The sequence below is a fragment of the Bos javanicus genome, chromosome 18 (assembly GCF_032452875.1).
Source record: "Bos javanicus breed banteng chromosome 18, ARS-OSU_banteng_1.0, whole genome shotgun sequence".
In the NCBI taxonomy this organism is placed as follows: domain Eukaryota; kingdom Metazoa; phylum Chordata; class Mammalia; order Artiodactyla; family Bovidae; genus Bos; species Bos javanicus.
The window spans coordinates 64,783,910-64,805,863 of NC_083885.1; the positions used below are offsets into that span (position 1 = coordinate 64,783,910).

The window sequence follows — 21,954 nt, forward strand, 5'->3', positions numbered from 1 at the left end:
TTTTGTTGAACTTTAGTTGAGGCACATGTGGTGTTAGTTTCTGGTGTACAGCACCGTGATTCAGTTATACACATAAATAATAGTTGGCTTTGGCTAGCCCACCCCAGACTACCCATCCTCCTCTTCCCCTTGGAGACCGCTAGTGTGTTCTCTGGGTCTGTGAGTCTCTCTGTGTGTTGTAAATAAGTTTGATTGTATCATGTCTTAGATTCCACATATAAGTGGGTATCATCTGACGACTTTCTTTTTCTAACTTACTTCCCCTGGTATGGTAACGTCTGGATCCATCGTGTTGCCGCAAATGCCATTATGGCATTCTTTTTCACAGTTGACTAATATTCCACTGCCTGTGCACCGCACCTCCCTGATCCGTTCATCTGTCAGTGGAGGCAGAGTTACTTCCCTGTCTTGGCTATTGTGAATAACGCTGCAGCGAACACCTGAGGGGCATCTGTCTTACCGAATGAGAGTTTTGTCTGGATATATGCCCAGGAGTGGGATCACTGGATCACACGGTGACTCTGTTTTCAGTTTTCCAGGCACTGTTCCCCGTGGTGGCTGCACCAACGTACGTTTACAGGGCGGTTCTGGGGGCTGGGTTTTCTGATCCCTGGGCTGGAGCGTGAAAACTAGGGCAGGAGCGTCGGGCCAGAAAGAGAAACACACCCTCCTGGTTCCCTTCCACGCAGTTCTTCGAATCCTCCAACGACGCCTACGGGAGAGGAACTGTTTTTATCCTCAACACACAGGGTTGGAAACCTCTATTTAGAAAATTGCACAAGAACACAGCTGGGAAGTGGAGGAGCCAACACACACACACCCACGCCGAGTTACTCCACAGTCTGATGGCGGCCACGTGTCACTACCCGGGCGCTCCCCTGCGAGGAACCAGTCCTCTGGCTCCAGCCTGGGAGGAGAGAAAAGACCGGCTGGCAAGGAGAGGGGAGTCAGGGCGCCCGTCTGTCTCCCTGATCCAGGTTTCGGGGCTAAATGTAAAGGGTCTGGGGAATTTTAAACTTGGGTTTGTCTCAAATCAGTCCATATAAGCTGCTCGAGTTGCTGGAAATCAAGTTTTCCCCACTGAGGGACTTCTTGCTCCACAAAAGGCTCTGATGGCAGCATTTCAAGTTCCCTAGATTGCAGATTTTCGGTCCTCCTGAGGACACAGCTTCCTGGGCTGTTTGTCAATTCACTCCCGGTTGATTGATCACTGCCTGTTTTTGGTTTTTGGTTTTGGTTTGTTGGTTTTTTGTTCTGTTTTGCTTTTGATTTGGCTGCCCTGGGTCTCAGCTGTGGCACTGGAATATCTGGTCTTTGTTGAGGCATGAGGGTCGGGTGTTTTTTGTTGGGGTATGCAAACTCTTAGTTGCAGCCAAGATGTAGTTCTTACTTATCTTACTACCTTAAGATAAGATGTATAGTAAGATATAGTTCCCTGACCAGGGATCAAACCTGGGCCCCCTACACTGGAAGTGCAGGGTCTTAGCCATTGCACCACCAGAGTGAAAGTGCTAGTTGTTTAGTTGTGTCCGACCCTTTACAACCCCATGGACTGTAGCCCGCCAGGCTGCTCTGTCCATGGGATTCTCCAGGCAAGAACACTGGAGTGGGAAGCCATGCCCTCCTCCAGGGGATCTACCCGCCCCAGGGATCGAACCCAGGTCTCCTGCACTGAAGGCAAATTCCCTATCACCTGGACCACCAGGGAAGTCCCGATCGACAGCGTGTTTTGAGGGAGCGGAAGCAGCCGGAGCTGGGCAGTGTTTCAGGGGCTGCCCCCTTACCTTGGCTTCCCGGGTGACCCAGCGGTAAAGAGTCCATCTGCAATGTAGGAGACGGAGCTTCAGTCCCTGGGTCGGGAAGGTCTCCCGGAGGAGGAAATGGCAACCCACCGCAGTGTTCTCGCCTGGAGAATCCCATGCACAGAGGCGCCTGGCGGGCCGCAGTCCGCGGGGTCGCAGAGTATGACACAACTGAGCACACACACACCATTACCTTGACAGAGGAACTGTGTTTCTCCCATCTTTGACGCAGGAAGGAACCGAAGCACAGAGAGATTGAATAAGCTTCTGCTGGACACACAGCCCATCGGGACCCACACTCAGGTCTCTTGAAACCCGCTTCTGTTGACGGACAAGGTCTACTGGTAGCCTCAGGTGCCCGAGTGTCTCCTGATCTCTGAGAGTCCCTGACGCTCCCCTCCTGTGTCCTTCCACGAATGGGGCTGGACTCCAGCCCTTCAGCACCATCCCAGAGTTACAGAAAGGCCCCCGGGACTACGTGCACCTCGAATCCATCTTTCTCGGTGGTGGGGCCACCACCTCTCCATCTGATGAGCATAGCTTCATCACTCTGCCTCCGTGACAACCCCAAACTATTTTCTCTCTTGTAAAAATTCTTCCAACCTTTGCATTTAACCCAAGGCATCCAAACATGACCCCCTCAACACGTAACCCACATCACAATGATAAAGAACATGTTCTACGATCTGTTCTGCATTTATCCCATGCGAGTTTCATGGTTACAGCCCTTCTCTGTTTGAAAGATAAATCTGATCAGATAAACTTGACGTGTATCAAGATTTCACACAGTCTGTGGTCGCAGGAGAGGCTTCATAGCAGCTGTGCTGTCCAAACACACCTTGAAACGTTCCCATAACGAAACCACATCTTGGTTTTCAGAATTTAAGTTACACTCGTTAAAATAAACCGAATGCAAAACTCCCATCCTGTTGGTTACCGAGCTGCATCTCGTGGTGTGGATGGGCCCTGTCCCGGTGGGATGGGCCACTTGTACATGAAGGACCCTGGAGTCCCACCCAGCTTTTGGCGACCGTGAGTGTAGGGCTGCTCTAAACCTTCGCATTCACGTTTTTCTCAATGTAAGTCCTTTTTTGCAGGTCAGATAACTCAGACTGAGAAAGCTGGGTGGAAGGGTGAATGTGTGTTTAACTGTAAAAGAGATGGACCAATTGCTTTCCCAGTGGATGTGCCATCCTGTGCCTCTCCCGGCCGCTGCCCCAGCGGTGGCGAGAGTCACAGAGGCCTTGGTGTGGTCAGCAGTGGACGTTCCTTCCGGTGGCTTCGGGGTGTTCCAGCGCGTCTAACTTCAGTCCTCCTGGGGGTTGTGATTTGAACCCATGCAAGTGTTTGCCTGCCTCTCCTTGGTGAACTATCTGTTCAAGTCTCTCTCTCTCGCTCTCATTTTTTTTTTATAAATACTAAGAATTTTATTGTATGCCTCTGCCAGTGAATATAAAATAATTACCCTTGTGAAACAGAAATGCACGGAAGTTCAGAGGTAATGTTAAGGACTGGCAGAAGTGGGCGTTTGTATTCTGTGGCAGGTGTTACAGAGGCAGGCTATGGCACAGGCTTCAAATTCAGGTCTCCTCTGAATAGTCACTGGTTTGTGAAAAGTGGTCTAGAAAACCTCGTAAAGATTCCTTTTTCTACAAAAGGGAACAGGCTTTCTGGGGTCTGACAAGTCTCCTTTGTAAAATTCTATTTTTTAAATAAAAATTATATATATTTAAGGCAAACAACATGATTTGCTACACACACATAGTGAAATGATTACTGCAAACTAAATAACATAGCTTCTCACATAGTTGCCATTGTTTGTATGATGAGAGCCCCTAAAATCTACTCTCTCAGTAAATGTCCAGTGTTCAGCATAGTATTTTTTGATTGTTTATTTGCTTCTTTTATTTTTACTGAAGTATAGTGGATTTACAATGTCATGTTAGTTTCAGGAGCACAGCAAAGTGACTCGGTTATATATATAACAGAATATATATCATTATATATACATGCTATAATACGTGTGTATATATATATATATATATGTGTGTGTGTTGTTTACTTCCTAAGTCGTTTCCAACTCTTTTGCGACCCCATGGGCTGTAGCCCACCAGGCTTCTCTGTCTACGGGACTCTCCAGGCAAGAATACTGGAGTGGGTTGCCACGTCCTCCTCCCAGGGATCTTCCCCAACCAGAGATCGAACCCAGGTCACCTGCATTGGCAGGCGGATTCCTTACCATTGAACCACCAGGGAAGCCATTTTTTTTTTTTTTTCAGATTCTTTTCCCATATAGTTTATTGCAAAATGTTGAATACAGTTCCCTATGCTATACAGGAGGTCCTTGTCGTATATTTTGTATGTAGCAGTTTATACCTGCTAATCCTAGACTCCTAATTTATCCCTCCCCCCCCTCTCCCCGCCATATTTCCTCTTTGGTGATCATAGCTTATTTTCTATGTCTATGGGTCTGTTTTATAAATAAGTTCATTTGTATAATGTTTTTAGCTTCCACATACAAGTGGTGTGATGTGAGACTGTCTTTCTCTGTCCGACCCACTTCACTTAGTATGACCGTCTCTAGGCCCATCCATGTTGTTGTAAGTGGCATGATTTCATTCTTTTCGACAGTTGGGTAATATTCCATTGTCTGTATTTACCACATCTCCTTTGCCCATCCCTCTGTCCATGGACACTTCGGTGCTGCACACTAGGCCTCCAGACTTCTTCATCCCTCACAACTTAACGTTGCCCCCTTTGCCCATCACCCGTTTCCCCATATCCCCTCTCTGCCCGCCTGCTAAGTCGCTTCAGTCCTGTCCGACTCTGTGTGACCTCATAGACGGCAACCCACTAGGCTCCCGCATCCCTGGGATTCTCCAGGCAAGAACACTGGAGTGGGTTGCCATTTCCTTCTCCAACGCGTGAAAGTGAAAAGTGAAAGTGAAGTCGCTCAGTCGTGTCCAACCCCCAGCGACCCCATGGACTGCAGCCTACCGTGTGGAATCTGAAAAAGTCAAATCGCAGAAGCAGAGAGGGGAATGATGGTTATCTAACCCTCTCTGGTAACCATCATTCCCCTCTCTGCTTCTGCGATTTGACTTTTTCAGATTCCACACGCGTGAGAGTGCGCATTTTTTCCCTTTGCCTGACTTGTGTCCCCTAGCATAACGTCCTCTGGGTTCACCCGTGCGGTTCCAGATGGAAGGATCTCTTTCCTTTTTCAAGGCTGAGTCATACTGCATCACATCTCTATCCCTCAATTTCTTTATCCATTCCTCTGTCTGGGAAGACAGGTCTTTTGCCTGTTTCCCGACGGGGTCATCTGTCCTTACCTGGAGATGTTTTAGTTCGTATCCCCTAACTGATTTTTATGAGGAAGGAAATAGAAGCACAGAAAGGTTAAGTGACTGGCCCGAGAATGCACAGCTGAGCCTTCAAGAACCGGAAAGCAGGAAGCCAGGCCTCCTCACTGGCAGAGAGGAAGCAGAAAGCCCTCAGCCCTCTGGACTGACCTTTATAGACAAGCGGTCATTCTGTCTTCTGAGAAGCAACTCCAGAGGGTGTCCTGGAATGGGATTGTCCGAGGACCTCTGAGGGACTGACTCCCACCCACCTGAGGGCCTTTACACCTGCTTCCCTGCCCTCGGCTGGGGAAGTCCTTACCCAGACACCCTGCGTCTCATCCTTCAGGTCTCAGCTGCCACATCGTCACCTTGGAGGGCCATTTCCAGAGTTACTCTCTGAAACCTCAGCATTGGTTTGTTAATTTTCTGACTGTCTCCTCCTTCCAGGAGAGTTTGAGTTCCACGAGGCGGGGTGGTTTGTCTGCGCTGGGTCACATTTCCACCCCATCTCTCACCAACGCTTTCTATGCCCCCAAACATTTTTACTTCTTCAAACGTCCCACATTCTTGAGACTTCCCTGGCGGTCCAGCCGTTAAGACTCCGAACTGCCACTGCAGGGGGCACGGGCTCAGTCCCTGCTCGGGGAACCAAGATCCCACATGCTGCGCAGTACGGCCAAAACTTTTTAAAAACAACAGAAATATAGTACCACATTCTGTCCAGATACAACCCAGCAGAAGCGACAAACGACACGTACTTGTTGAATGAAGTAACAAAAATAGCAAAAGTGAAATCTGGAAATGAACTGTTTTTAACAAGTTGGCAACCACCAGATTAGAATCATGGAAATTGTCTTCTCCCGAGAAAACACATGCTGTTTTTGTGCGAGTTCTGATGCGTCTCTGGTTCCAGGAGAAATTCCCTGCGCACCGTTAGGTTAGTGAGGAGGGTCCCTGCAGACCCTGCAACGAGACAAGGGGCAGGAGCCAGCCCCCAGGCCGGTCCCGTGTCCCTGGCCGGCTGCTGTTCACCGTCTCATGAAACGACGTTTTTTTTTTTTTTTTTGGCCTCATTGCAATCGGGATCTTAGTTCCCTGAACCAAGGATCGAACTTGTGCCCCCTGCAGTGGAAGCACACAGTCCTAACCGCCGGGCCACCAAGGAAGTCCCTTGTGAGGTGAAACTGACGATGTTGCAGCTGCTCCCACCTTCCGTGGAGTCCCCTGAGTGGAGGTGGTGGGCTCCGGTACCCTGATGGGGTTCTGTCCTATGGCAGAAGGGACAGGACCCTGGGTGGGCCTGGCCTGACGCCGTGCGCCCTTTCCAAGCTTGTCACAGAGGAGCCAGAGAGACACGCTCCCGCTGGGAAGAGGGGGAAGTGCCTGCCGTGGTGGGGTTCCCTGCAGGAGGCCCTGGACGGGGAGCTGAAGCCACCCCCACCGACAGCAGAGGAGAGGCAGGGGTCCCGGCCACGGGACTGCAGGGCTGGATCTGCCTACGGCCCGCCTCACTGCGTCTGCCTGCCTGTGTGTGTGTGCGCGTGTGTCGGTGTCTGTCTGGGCGTCTACATGTGTCTGTGCGTGTGTGTGTGTGTCTGTGTGTCTGTGTGTGTGTGTGTGTCAGTATGTGTGTGTAGGTGTCTATGCGTGTGTCTCTGTGTGTCTGTGCATGTCTGTGTGTCAGTGTGTGTGCCTGTATGTGTCTCTGTGTCTCTCTGTGTGTCTCTGTGTGTGCTTGTGTGCCTGTGTGTGTCTGTGTGTGTTGCTGCGTGCCTGTGTGTGTCTGTGTGTACCTGTCTATATGTGCGTGCTTGGAAGAGGGCCCTAAGCCCCAGAGAAGACCGCAGCCCGAGTGACACCTTGCTCTCCCCTTGGCGAGGCCCTCCGAGAAGACCTGGCTGGTCTTCACCCTGATCCCTGACCAGAGGGCGTGCTCGAGGCGGACTGTGACACGGCACAGGAGACCATGGCACGCTCCGCGGGGCATCCCACAAGCGCTCCCGAGGAGGAGGGAGGGAGACCACAGTGCCCCACGCCCAGACCCCAGGACAGAGGCCCTGGCTTGTGTCTTAGAATGAGCATTTGGGGGCCACTGAGCAGAGTAGCTAGTCCCAGGGACCCGCCCGGGGCCACACAGACCTGGTCCATGGCCTAGCTCTGCCCCGTCAGCCAGCGTCAGAACTCTCTGACCTCAAGCTGTCCCTTTGTAAAGCGAGGGGTAAATTCAGCGCTTTCCCTGTGAGCTCCTAGAATTAAATGACTTGACCCATTTCCACAGGCCGCCTGAAGTCATAGTGTCCAGACTCCGTTTTCACATTTCTTTTGTTGCTGTTGTTCAGTCGCTTAGTCGTGTCCAACTCTTTGCGACCCCGTGGACTGCAGCACACCAGGCTTCGCTGTTCTTCACCATCTCCCAGAGTTTGCTCCAACTCATGTCCGTCGAGTCGGTGATGCCATCCAACCATCTCATCCTCTGTTACCCCCTTCTCCTCTTGCCTTCAGTCTCTCCCAGCATCAGGGTCTTTTCCAATGAGTCCACACTTTGCATCAGGTGGCCAAAGTATTAGAGCTTCAGCTCCAGTCCTTCCAATGAGTATTCAGGGTTGATTCCCTTCAGAATGGGCTGGCCTGATCTCCTTGCAGTCCAAGGGACTCTCAGGAGTCTTCTCTAGCACCACGATTCAAAAGCTAAATGTGTACATAGGGTACACGCAACGTATTGTTAAATACGCACACACACAGCAAGACTCCCAAAGGGAATCCCCCCTCGTTTTAATTCACATCTCCGTGGAATTTGTCCAGTAAGCATTTAATGGACAACCAGTGGCTCCAAGACACCGGCGAGAAGGGTCCATGGGGCAGAAAACAACTTCCTTTGCAAAACAGAGTTGCGAAATGACCAATTCTCCAACTGCAGGGGGAAACCTGCTTAGGAACAGAATGTGGTGATAACGACTTGCCAAACAGATGGTTAGTGTTAAAGTTTTCCTCAGCGTTTTGGAAAGGACTGTCTCCAGCACGCCGGCTGCACCGGGCTGGGTCCCAGAGAGCGGTGCCCATCCTCTGTCCTGCCTGGCCTTGAGCTCAGTGCAGACTCCGTGGGATTCTGGAGAGCCGAGGGTCCATCCCGGCCACGTGGCCACGTGCAGGAATTCTAACCACCCCTCCCCATCCATCCACAGCCCCCGGGCCGTTCCAGGGTGAAGTGAGAGAGGCGCTCTGCTTGGGTGTAAAATTTAAGTGTGTGTGGGGCGGGGGGTGACGGGGTTGCAGACATCAAGGGAGATGATATTTGAATGCAACATTTCCTTAACGTTTCCAAATTCATGGGGAAAAAAATCCATGATGAAGAAAATATCTGCATTTTAACTAGAGACAGGATCTCACAGAGTTGGGTGTGTTGGGCTGGATAACGAATGGATAAATCCTGCAGCGTTCAGAGTCCGATCCTGTCCAGAGTATAAATGTTGGTGTTGCCTGCATGCTTGACTTCTGGCATTATTTTTTATTTTTCCAAATATTGCGCCAGGGCGGTCCAGCGGTTAAGACTTCGCCTTCCGATGCAGGGGGTGCGGGTTCAATCCCTGGTTGAGGAGCTAAACTCCCAAGTGCCTCGGGGCCAAAAAACCAAAACATAAAACAGAAGCAGCCGTGTAACAAGTTCAATAAAGGTTTTAAAAAATATATCCCATCAAAATTTTACCTCGAAAAAAAATATTACCTTGATCCTACCGTGTGTAGCAGAGGGAACTATATTCAATACCCTAGAATAAAGCATAATGGAAAATATGAAAAATAACATGTATATGCTGTATAACGGAGTCACTTTGCTATACAGCAGAAGTTAGCACTGTAAATCAACTGTACATCAATAAAATTTTAAAAAATAAAAATGAGGGATTTCCCCGGTGGCCCAGTGGCTCAGACTCTGCGCTCCCCATGCAGGGGTCCGGGGTTCAGTCAGGGGACCAGATCCCACGTGCCACACGAGGACCCGGCACAGCCAAATAAATAAATATGTAAAAAAGAAAACAAAAACAGATTAACTGGAAAAAATAAATTAAAAAAAAAATGAAAATAAAGGGCAGCTTCGCTGAGGTGCTTGGCAAACAGCTGTTGGCCGGGACTCACACCTGGCACCGCAGGCCTCTGGGGCTGGCGGGCAGTCTGTTGCAGGGCCGCCTCCGTGCGCAGTAGGATGCGCAGCATCCCAGGTCTCCACTCACCGGATGCCAGTCCTGTGTCCGCCTCACACGGTGACAACCACAGGCATCTCCAGCATTTCCAGGTGTTCCCTGGTGTTCCCGGCACGCCTGATTGAGAACCATTGGTTCAGCCGCACTGTTCACACTGTTTTGTTTTCAGTGTATTTCCTTTTTTAAAAAAATAATAAATTTTGTTTATTTTTAAATTATGAAAATATGATAACACATTCACAGGAAACTTGAAAAATACAGAACAAAGTTACGTATGTCATATGTGCTGTGCTTAGCCATGGCCGACTCTTTGGGATCCCCATGGACTGTACCCCGCCAGCCCCCTCTGTCCATGGGATTCCGCAGGCAAGAATACTGGAGTGGGGTGCCACGCCCTCCTCCAGGGGATCTTTCCGACCCAGGGATGGAACCCGCATTTCTTATGTCTCCTGCCTTGGCATACAGGTTGTTTACCAGTAGTGCCACCTGGGAAGCCATTGTTTATATGTGTGTGTGTACACTCTGAATATTCTTTTCCATTATGGTTCATCCCAGGATGTTGAATATAGTTCTGTGTGCTATGCAGTATACAGTAGGTCCTTGTTGCCTATCCGTCTTATATATACCAGCTGGCATCCTATACATACCATATATGTTGCTGTTGTTGAGTCGCTCAGTCGTGTCCGACTCTGTGCAACCCCATGAACTGTAGCCAGCCAGACTCCTCTGTGCATGGGATTCTCCAGGCAAGAAGACTGGAGTGGGGTGCCATTTCCTTCTCCCGAGGATCTTCCCCACCGAGGGGTGGAGCCTCCGTCTCCTGCACTGGCAGCTGGGTTCTTTGCTGCTACCGAGCCGTACAGGGAAGCCCTGTATACGGTTAATATGGTTGTTAATACTAATCCCAGACTTTCAGTCTGTGCCTCCCCTGCCCCTTCACCTCTGTAAAGCCCCATGGAAAGTCAAAGTGAAGTTGCTCAGTTGTGTCGGACTCTTTGTGACCCCACGGACTGTAGCCAGCCAGGCTCCTCTGTCCATGGGATGCTCCAGCAAGAATACTGGAGTTGCTGGCCATTTCTTTTTCCAGGGATCTTCCTGACCCAGGGATCGAACCTGGGTCTCCTGCATTGTAGGCAGACACTTTAATACCAGAGTCTTGTGGACTTTCAATTTTGGGGGTTTTTTGTTGTGTTTTGTTAAAACTCACTCTGTCCTTGTGCTCTGCCCTGTCTGTCCCACAAAAAAAGAACACCTGTAGACCGTAGCCCACCAGGCTCCCTGTCCGTAGAATTCTCCAGGCAAGGATACTGAGGGGCATGGCAGCCCACTCCAGTGTTCTTGCCTGGAGAATCCCATGAACAGAGGAGCCTGGCGGGCTACGGCCCATGGGGTCACAGAGAGGCATGCAGGACCGAGTGACTGACGCTGCTACTGCTAGCCGCCTCTTGCCAGGTCCTGGGTTTCTCCATTTCCAAAAAGCCAGCCGAACACGGCCTGGATTTCCGAAAACCCTGAGTTAATGTTGTAAAAGCATCGTGGTGGGTGGAAGGATTTGCTTCTACAAGCAGGGCAGGCTGCAGGGCCAGCCGGGTGTCGCAGACCCTCCCGCCTTTCCTCCGGAGAGCCGTTCCGAAGGCCGGGGGTGTCTGGCTCCCGCCTGCCGCTCTGACGGGTTCCTCGGAGCTCGCGCTGATGAACAGCAGCCCCCTTATCGACAGTCTGGCGGCAGCTGCCAGGCGATCAAGGCGGGGACGCGGGCCTCTGCGGCCTTCACGTGCGGCTCAGAATCAGCCTGTGAGCACCGGGGCCGTGCAGCTGTCGGGGGATTAGCTGTTAGGAAAGGCGATCCTGTGACGAATGGGTCAGGTATGTCCGCCCCTGGGAAGCCGAAGCTCCAAGATCTGCCTGATAGGAAACCGGTCGGCTTGCAACAACGGAAAACTCGTTTGTCTTCTGCGTCCTTGTTGGGGAGTCGTGCTGTGGACCGCTTTGAACGTGGCCGGAGAAACAGAACGGGCTTCCCGGGGGGAGGGGGGGCTCAGATGGTAAAGAACCCGCCTGCAATGCGGGAGATGTGGATTTGATCCCTGGGTCGGGAAGATCCGCTGGAGGAGGGAAAGGCTACCCACTCCAGTATTCTGGCCTGGAGAATTCCATGGAGAGAGGGGCCTCTCGGGCTACAGTCCACGGGGTGAGAGAGAGTCAGACACGACTGAACGAACAACAGCAGCAGCAAGAGAAGCAGGCCGCACAGTGCAGACGCCCGGCAGGCTGCCCACGGGCTGTAGGACTCCGGTTGGGGAACCCCTTGGGCACTCTGCTCAGAGTGTGTCACCCATGGCTTCCGAGATGTTATGTTTCTTACTCATGATCCCAAGGAGGGGTGCTTTGCAGTAAAATGAGTGTGAACTGTGCTTCCCCAGAAAGAAAGCCTGTACCCAGAGTGACCAGAGACGTAACCACGGGGCTATCCACGTTTCGTTTTCTTCTCCTGAAACTGAGAGGTGCCTGCCACCCTGGATGTGGTAGGAATCGAACGAGACTAAGACGAAAGATTATTATTTAAAATTAAAGATCACCTCTTTCTGAGTCTCCCCCCCACCCCTTCCCAGGGGGCAGTGGAGTTTGAAATAAAAGGAGGGGACTTCCCTGGCGGTACAGTGGATAAGAATCCACATGCCAATGTAAGGGACACGGGTCCCATCCCTGATCTGGAGAGATCCCGTGTGCTGCGGCAGTTCAGCCTGTGGGCCACCACTGCTGAGCCCTCGCTCTAAAGCCCACAGTCCAAACAAGAGAAGCCACCGCTCCCCACGACTAGGGAAAGTCCGCACCCAGCACAGCCGGAAATAAAATATTTAAGATATTTAAAATATTTTTTAAAAAGAGAGAAAGAAGGATGTGGTCAGATGCACAGTGTAGAAAGATGGCTTTGGCCTTCAGTGCATGAAGGGATGGGTGGAGGATAGTGTCCTTGGAAAGTTTAAAAATAGACAAAAGCAGACAAAATAGCAACATTTATTCCATTGCACTCATCATTTCAATACTTTTCTCTACAGCAGAAACTAACACGATCTTGTAAAGCAACTATATGCCAATAAAAATTAATGTTAAAATAAAAGTATTCCTTTTATTTCTTTTATTTTTTAAAGAAAGATTTTTTTAACTTGTTGGGAATTCTCTGGTTGTCTAGTGGTTAGGACTTGGCGTGTTCACTGCTGCAGCCCAGGCTCAATCCCTAGTCAGGGAACTAAGATTCTGCAAGCCTGACAGCAAGACAAAAAAAAAAAAAAGCCCAAAAAACAAACAAAAAGATTTTTACTCATCAAAGACTAGATATGACACAGACATGCACCCACATGAATAATAATAATTCATAATAGCATTATTTTTTCATTATTTTTGGCTTAATAAAATGGAATACTATACAGCTATTGAGCACAGGCCACATGCTGTGTAATTTATGTAAAGGGGCTACATTCATATGTGAGGATAACTATCATTCTAAGGTTTTTATAAATGAAGATCTACCCCAAAAATTAGCTTTAATCAAACTAAATATAAAAAATAAAGAATAATAATTGAAGGACATGGGGGAAAAAAAGGAACATGGAAGTGTTTTAAATTCCAATATGGCATGATCTCCAAAATATATTTTGGTGGGAAAAAAGAAGATACAGAACAATGGGTTTAGTACACTACATTTTCAGGAAAAATGGGAAATTTATACATGTATCTACTTGTGTGTCCATAACTCTTATGAATAAACAGAAAGTGTTGCCTGTATCACTGGTTGCTTCATAAGAAGGAAACTGGGTACCATAGGATGGAGAGAGATCCTTTTTATTTCACATTTTTAAAATTTGTATAAATTTTTAAGTTGAAGTATAGGTTAATTTACAATGTTGTGTTAGTTTCAAATGTACGGCAAAGTGATTCAGTTATCCACACATATTTTTCCAGATTCTTTTCCATTATAAGTCATTACAAGATATCAGTATCGTTTCCTGTGCTATTCAGTAGGACCTTGTTGTTCATCTATTTTATTAATATATATAGTAGTGTCTAGCTGTTAATCCCAAACTCACAATCTATCCCCCCCTCCCCACCATCCCTTTTGGAAATCATAAGTTTGTTTTCTATGTCTGTGGGTCTGTTTCTGTTTGCGAAAAGTTCATTTGCATATTTTTTAGACCACATATAAGCAATGTCATATGATGTTTGTCTTTGTCTGACTTCATTTAGTATGACAGTCTCTGGGTCCGTCCATGTTGCTGCAAATGGCATTGTTTCATTCTTTTTTGTGGCTGAGTAATATTCCATTGTATATATGCCGCACATTTCCTTCATCCATTCATCTGTCAGCGGGCACTCACGTTGCTTCCACGTCTTGGCTATGAACATAGGGGTGCACAGATCTTTTCGAATTATGGTTTTTGTCTTTTTCACATCGTTGCCAAGAAGTGGGGTTGCTGGATCATGTGGTAACTCTATACTTAGTGTTTCAAGGAGCCTCAGGCCTGTTTCCACAGTGATTACCCCAACCCATTTACATCCCCACCCACAGGATAGGAGGGTTCCTTTTTCTCCACGCCTTCCAGAGGGGAGTCTTTCCACTGCTTGTCTATTTGAATCTTTGAATGTGTTGCCTGTTCCAAAAAATGAGTAAAAGTAGATTTTAAGTGAAAATAAATAACCTTGAAGATGAACTAAAACAGGAGACCCCAGCCCTGTTCCCCTAGCAGCCCCTACCTTCTCCACCGTGCTGATGGAGCTCGCCACAGGAGCCCAGTGGCACTTACCGAACTTCCGCTTAGCCCAGCTTCCGCTTAGCCCCACTCTGACCCGGTCCGAGGAAGCAGAATCGCCCTCCCTTAATGATTGTTCCCTCTTCCCCTCCCAGGTGTGTCGTCAGCTCCAAGGAAGAGGCCGTCAGCCTGAGACCAAGAGGGTCCGGGGGCGAGTTCCCCCCGATAGGAGCGAAGGTAAGAGCGCAAGAACCATCACGGGCATCACCTCCCCGTCCTCCCAGGCCCCGCAGGTTGTGGGGAGGCCGGTGGGGGCCGGTGAGGGGCGCACGTGCAGTCACAGAGCGAGAGCGGGTGGGGAACCGGCAGGAAGGCTTAGGGGGCGGGCCTTCCCTGGTGGTCCAGTGGCTAAGACTCGGCGCTGCCAAAGCAGGGGACCCAGGTTCGACCCCTGGTCAGGGAGCTAGATCCCACACGGCGCAACTAAGACCCGGCGCAGCCAAATAAATACATATAAATCAATATTTTAAAAGAAGAAGGTTCCAGAGGGGACCTGGGGTCAGACTTGCATCGAACGTCAGCACTGTGCATAACCTATTCCTCCTCCCCGGAGGGCAGGATTCTAAACAGGAGCGGCTCCTTCTCAGATCTGCCTTTTAGGAAGATTATCAGTGCTGCTAGAATGATAGTCACCAAATTCCAGTCCTCTCAAAACTGCTTCTATATCCCCCCCCCATTAATGTTATTGTCTATGCGATTCCCTCCATAATAGTTTTAAAAAAAGTTTCATTGGACTCCCTGCTTAACTGAAGTAGTTTCATTAAAGGTAATTTTAAATTTATTTTTAATTGATATGTTAAAAGAAAACTTTAATTCATACCTTACAGAGTAAACCAGCATTAGCTCAAAATTTTAATTAGCCGTCCAAGGAATCTAAAATGTAAAATTACTAGAAGGAAGCTTAGCAGAAAGTCCTTCTGATTGTGAGTTAATACAAATATCTCTTTGATATTACTCCAAAGCCACAATTCAAAAATTAATAAAGAATGATAATTTGGACTTCATAAAAATTAAGAATTTCTGCTTTTTTTTTTTTTTAATTTTTCTTCTGGGCCACACCTCGAAGCTTGTGGGGATCTTGGTTCCTCAGTAAGGGATTGAACCTGGGCCCGCCTGCAGTGAAAGCCCTGAGTGCTAACCACCGACCACCAAGGAAGTCCCAAGAATTTCTGCCCTTTGAAAGACTCTAAAAATATGGCATGTTTCATGAATTTCCTTGCGTCTGGGCCATGTTACTCTTATCTGGACCGTTCCACTTTTAGTATATGTGCAGCTGACATGAGCACGGTAATTTTAAAATTGAAGTTTTGCTTCTGGTATATAGCAAAGTGATTCAGCTACACATATATTTGTATATATCTGTATTCTTTTTTATTTTTTCCCTTATGGTTTATGGCAAGATATTGAATGTAGTTCCCTGTGCTGTACAGTAAATCTTTGTTGTTTATTTCATACACACGGTGCGTGTATATATTAATCCCAAACTCCTCATTTATCTCTCCCCCTGTAATTTTTATACAATGACATATGCCCATTATTTCTCAGGACACCTGGAAAAATAATTTAAAACAGTAATAAAAAATAAAGATAGGTTTACTATTCAGCCATTTAAGAAATGAAATAATGCCATTTGCTCCAACATGGACGGACCTAGAGATGATCATACTAAGTGAAGTAAGTCAGAAAGAGAAAAACAAATACCCTGGGATATCAGTGATATGTGGAATCTAAAATATGACAGAAATGAACTTATCTATGAAACATAAACAGACTCAGACACAGAGAACAGACTCATGATGGCCAAGGGGTGGGGGTGGGAAGGACTGGGAGTTTTGGGGTCAGCAGATGTCAGCTATTATATATAGGATGGATAAACACCAAGGCCCTACTGTGGAGCACAGGAAACTCGGTTCAATATCCTGTGATAAACCATCATGGAAAAGAATCTGAAAAAGAATGTGCGTGCGTGTGTGTGTGCGTGTGTGTGTAACTGAATCACCGCTGTACACCTGAAACTAACTTACCACGAAATCAACCACACTCCAATAAAATAGTCTTACAAATGTAATTTTCCCTTCAACCTTGGAAGTGACCGGAGAGAGACTGTTCTAACCGGATCCGCTGTGCCCTGTAGATTGTGAGGGCTTCGCAGGCGGTGCTGGTGGTAAAGAGCTCACCTGCCAATGCAGGAGACATAAGAGATGCAGGTTCGATCCCTGGGTCAGCAAGACCCCCTGGAGGAGGGCACGGCAACCCACTCCAGTTCATTGCCTGGAGAATCTCATGGACAGAGGAGCCTGGCGGGCTGCAGTCCTTGGGGTCGCACAGAGTCGGACATGACTGAGTGACTTGGCACGCACGCACTCGACTGAGCAAAGGCCGTGGGGTAGGGCCGCGTGCGGCGGTTCTGGGAGCAGCAGGAAGGCCATCGGTGAGAGCGCGGTGGGCGGTGGTGGGGGCGACAGCGGCCTGTGCGCTAAGCGCCGGCGGGTCTCCATGTCTACGCAGGAGCCCTTAGCCCCCGCGGTGCAGAGGACAATGTGGGCAGAAGCCGGAGGCCTCGCGGGCTTGGCCCTCCTGCGCCGCCCGCGTTCCTCTCACGCGCGACCCCCCGCGGTCGGGGAGGAAGAGGCCGGCGTGAACCGAAGCCTCGGATGAAAGGCGTCCCAGGAAGCCACGCCGCGGCCCTCCACCGGGCGACTGCGCCCCCAGGAAACGTTGGGCAATACCTGAGACACTGCGGGTTGTCCCGAGGGGGCCGGAGGCGGGGTGGGGGTGGGAGTGGGGTGGGGGGTGGAGACCAGAGACAGCGCACAGCAGAGAACTATCGCCTGCAGAACAGCAGGAGCCCCCGGGCTGCGGGGCTCTGACCCACGCGTCATGGCCTTCCCCAGCCCCACGTTCCACCTGCTTTCCCTTTGTCTGAGGCCCGTGCATGCCCAGGCGTGCCTCCGTGTGTATGCAACGACGCTGCCCGCATACACATGACCTGACAAGCATGTGTGGATCTCAGCTCATCCCAGCCCCAACCAGCTGTGTGCCCTCGGGCCAGTTCCTTAACCTCTCTGAGCCCCAGTCGTCTTGAAATCGGGGATCATCAAAGTACGCCCTCACACGGTTGTTGGGGAACGTGGTTCATTTGGAAAGGGCCTGTGGATAGGGCCTGTCCAAAGAGAGGGTGTTCCACACGTGGTAGTCATCATCACCACTGCTTTTCTCAGTATTGGTCTGGTCAGGATATCGGTGCTACCAGGATATCGGGTTCTGAGGATGGCTGGGATGGCTCAGTTGGTAAAGAATCTGCCTGCAATGCCAGAGACCCAAGTTTGATCCCTGGGTAGGGAAGATCTCCTGGAGAAGGAAATGGCCACCCACTCCAGTGTCCTTGCCTGGAGAATCCCATGGACAGAGGAGCATGGCGGGCTACAGTCGGACATGATGGAGCGATTAACACGAGCTGGGTTCATAATGGCAGGGATCTTGCCGTGTCCTACCTGGTAGGCCACGGGGTGGCCATGCACCCTACTAGGGGAGGACCTGTGGTCACCCTCCACGGGGTGGAGGGGGTCCTGACCCCACTGGGAAGACGGATGGTCTGACATGTTGTCTGGGGAGGACACAGCACGGAACGGGATGAGACCCCGCCCATCAGCCCCCAGCCCTGCTGTCTCCTCCACGGAGAAGTGGCCCTCTGTGGCCACAAGCCTATTCCTTTCTCAGACTCTGCCTGCTGCATGCATTTCTTTCCAGCTGGATAGGTTTTAGAGTAACTCTGTGATGTTTTTCTTCTCTTTTTTTTTAATCTAAGAAAAAAATCATATTTGTTGTAGAAACTTGAGAAAATACAGATTAAAATAAAGAAAGAAAAACTGGTTACAGTCCCCGCCGGGCACCAAATCTGTTTTCAGGCCTTTTTTTTTTTTCTCTTTGTTTTTGTCTGATTTTGGCTTCCTAGGTGGCTCAGTAGTATTAAAAAAGAAAAGAAAATCTTCCTGCCAACGCAGGAGACCTGGGTTTGATCCCTGAGTCAGGAAGAACCCCAGAAAAAAGGGAATAGCAACCCACTCCAGTATTCCTGCCTGGAGAACTCCAGGGACAGAGGAACCTAGTGGACTACAGTCCATGGGGTCACAGAGTTGGATGTGACTAACACTTTCGGGCTTCCCCGGGTGGATCAGACAGTAAAGAACATGCCCTCCCTGTCACCACCACCTCTTCTCTGAATTCAGAGATAGTGGATTACAGCATTATATGAGTTTCAGGTGTAGAGCGGACTGACTCACAATTTTTAAAGGCTATACACCATTTGTAGTCCCTGTAAACTATTGACTACTTTCCGCATGCTTTATAGTTACAGTATATCCACATAGCTTATCTATTTTATGCATAGAAGTTTGTATCTTTTAATCCTCAGTGGTAAAGAACCAGCCTGCCAGTGCAGGAGACTTGGATTCAATCCCTGTGTCAGGAAGACCCCCTGGAGAAGGAAACGGCAACCCACTCCAGGATTCTTGCCTGGAGGATCTGATGGACAGAGGAGCCTGGCGGGCTACAGGTCACAAAGGGTCGGACACGACTGAGCACTCAGCATCTCCCCTGCACTGCCTCTCCCCACTTCCCTCTCCCCACTGGTAACCACGGGTCTGTTCTCCACTTCTGTGAGCCTGTTTCTCTTTTTTCGTTGTTGTTATGTTCACGCGTTTGTTTTCTATTTCAGATCCCACATACGAGTGATATCATGCCGTACTTTCCCTTCGTATTTCAGTAAATCCATGCTGTTCTCTGTCGCCCTCTGCTGGCGATTCTGTTCATTGTGACCAGCGTTTCTCCCGAGCCACGCGCCCCACCAGAAAGGCCGCAGGCTCGCAGGTCCCGAGCCCTTGAAATGGGGCTGGTGTGAACCGACGTGTGCTGTAAAGTGTGACACACACCGGGTTTCAGAGGCTGTGGGAGGAAAAGGAGACGAGGCAGCTCGTTGGCAGTGTTGGTTTTGTTTTGTTTGTTCTTAAGCACCTCACCTGGCTTTGGGGCTTTTACTTCCCAACCAGGGATGGAAGCCGGGGCCCTTGGCATGAGAGGGCAGGACCCTAACCACAGGAGCCCAGGGAGTTCCCAGCCGTGATACTGAGGACGTGTGAGGCAATCTTGAACATGTAGTTGACCCTTGAGCAGCACAGGCTGGGCGGCTGAGCCTCTGAAGATTTGAGTGTAACTTACAGTCAGCCCTCGTGCCCAGGCTTCCTCCCTGTCCCGGGCTCTGTATACTCAGGGCATGTCTACTCTCCCATTTCCTCGTGAAAAATAATCGGCGTACAAGTTGGCTGCATTGGGTTAAATGAGAGCTGGTCTTAAAATCAATTTCACTGGTTCTTTTTCTGTTTTTTTAATGAGGATACTAGGAAATGTTGTTAGCTATGTGGCTTGAGTTATATTTCTTTATATGCCATTGGTCTGGACTATTATAAATGTATGTGTGTGGACCAGGCTTGGGGGCCAGGTCCCTCGTTCCTGTGGGGGCCGTCCAGTGTGCTGTGGGATACTGACGGGGGTCTTCGGATATCAGCAGCATCAGCCCTCAGTTGTGACAACAAAAATGCCTCCAGATGTTGACAAATTGTCCCCTGAGATCACCCTCAATTAAGAACCACTGATTTATATGTGTGTGCGTTCAGTCTACGTATTTTTAATTTATAAAATATATTATGTATTTTATATATAAATCTATTTATTGATTTTATGTACATATATACAGATGTGAGAGTTGGACTATAAAAAAAGCTGAGCGCCGAAGAATTGATGCTTTTCAACTATGGTGTTGGAGAAGACTCTTGAGAGTCCCTTGGACTTCAAGGAGATGCAACCAGTCCATTCTGAAGGAGATCAGCCCTGGGATTTCTTTGGAAGGAATGATGCTAAAGCTGAAACTCCAGTACTTTGGCCACCTCATGTGAAGAACTGACTCACTGGAAGAGACCCTGATGCTGGGAAAGATTGAGGGCAGGAGGAGAAGGGGACAACAGAGGATGAGATGGTTGGATGGCATCACTGACTCAATGGACATGGGTTTGGGTGGACTCCGGGAGTTGCTGGACAGGGAGGCCTGGCGTGCTTCGGTCCGTGGGGTTGCAGAGTCGGACACGACTGAGTGACTGAACACGCAATGGGTAAAATACAGCTGGCCCTTGAACAATACAGGTTTGAACTTCACAGATCCATTTATCTGCAACTTTTTCTCACTAGTACTTCCCGCAGTACTACACGATGAGACCTACAGACACTAAGAAACCAAGCATACAGGGGACTGGCACCAAGTTACATGCAGATTTTTGACTGCACGGAGTCAGCACCTCTAACACCCCCATGCTGTTTAGGGGTCCACGCTGTTTAGGGGCCAACTGTGTATTGATTATTAATTATTTACTATATGTACTTCAAGGTATACATATATTTACGAAGTAAAAAAATATATACAAAAGACAACTACACATAACCCTTCCTGAGCCCCTGTCATGTGCAAGCTCCGTGTTCAGTGCTTAGGGGATTTTCCCTCCCAGTGCTCGCAGTGCCCCACGGATGGGCGTTATTATCGTCCTTTCATGCAGAGGAAGAACGGGAGGCACAGGGAGGTTAAGCCACTGGCCCCGGGTGCACAGCTCGCTGACCTGGATTCAAATCCAGAGGTACCACTGAGGAGCGCCTGCCCCACAGCCACGGGCGGACCTGTAAGCCCCGGGATCTCCGTGTGTCGTAGAGCAATGTGACGATAGTTATGGCAGTGTAGTGTAAACACGACGTTTGCTAAGAGGGTAAATCGCTGAGTATTCAGCACATACCTGAAGAGGAAGGAGAGGAGGAAGAGGAGGTGGAGGGAGGGGAGAAAGGAAGGAAGGAAGGAGAAAGGAAAGAAGGAAAAACTGGCGACTTGGAGATGATGGATATATTAACGTGATTGTGATGGTTACTTCACAGTGTATACTTGCATCAAATCGCCATTCTGTCCAACTTAAATGTATACAATTTTAACGTGTCGGTTATACGTCAATAAAGCTGAGACAATAAAGCCCAGGCCCTCCATCCGTGGGGGGGTCCGTGTGCCGCGCGCCCTTCTTGGAACAGGCGCCCTCCCGGGGGACGGGGTGTGGAGGAGGGGGGTCAGGGTCACAACATCTACCTCCCGTGGAGGCGGGAAGAATCCAGATACTCCATCCCTTCCAGTCTGCTCCTGCGAGACTGCAGTAGAAGGGAAAACACTGATTTGCTCACCCATTCGTTCACCCGAGTCAGACTGTCTGTCCTCTGGACCTACTATGTGCCGGGCACGGCCCAACGCTCTCAGGGCCCCAGGTAACTAGGGCAGCACAACTCTCAGAGACCCCTGACCCCAGCAGAAGACAGGACCCCGCTGCAGACACACGCAGCTCATTTGGAGGAAGTCAAACGGGCGGGAACCTGCCTGATGGCTCAGACGGTAAAGAATCTGCCTGCCAATGCGGGAGACCCGGGTTCCGCCCGGGTGGGGACGGTCCCAAGGACGAGGGCATGGCCACGCACTCCAGTATTCTCGCCTGGAGAATCCCATGGACAGAGGAGCCTGGCGGGCCACATACAATCCATGGGGTACCAAAGAGTCGGACACTACTCAGCACACACTACAGGAAAATGATGGGGATGGGGTTCTAGAAGATTCTAGAATCTTTACTTTTATCTAAAAATCTCTACCTTTCTCCAGAGCAGAGAACCCCATGAAGTCTCTTCTATATTGTGGAAGGGAGGTTCAGAATGGGGGTGGGCGAGAGGCCAG

The 21,954-nt window shown here is 49.5% G+C and overlaps 1 long non-coding RNA gene across 1 annotated transcript in view; it reads left to right on the forward strand.

Moving 5' to 3' along the window:
- LOC133229799 (uncharacterized) overlaps nt 1-21,216 on the forward strand; it is a 58,655-nt gene extending 37,439 nt beyond the window's left edge. Inside the window, exons 2-3 of the long non-coding RNA XR_009730646.1 lie at nt 14,249-14,330; nt 19,906-21,216. This is a non-coding gene — a long non-coding RNA (uncharacterized LOC133229799). The remainder of the gene's footprint in view (nt 1-14,248; nt 14,331-19,905) is intronic.
- The last annotated feature ends 738 nt before the right edge of the window (nt 21,217-21,954 follow it).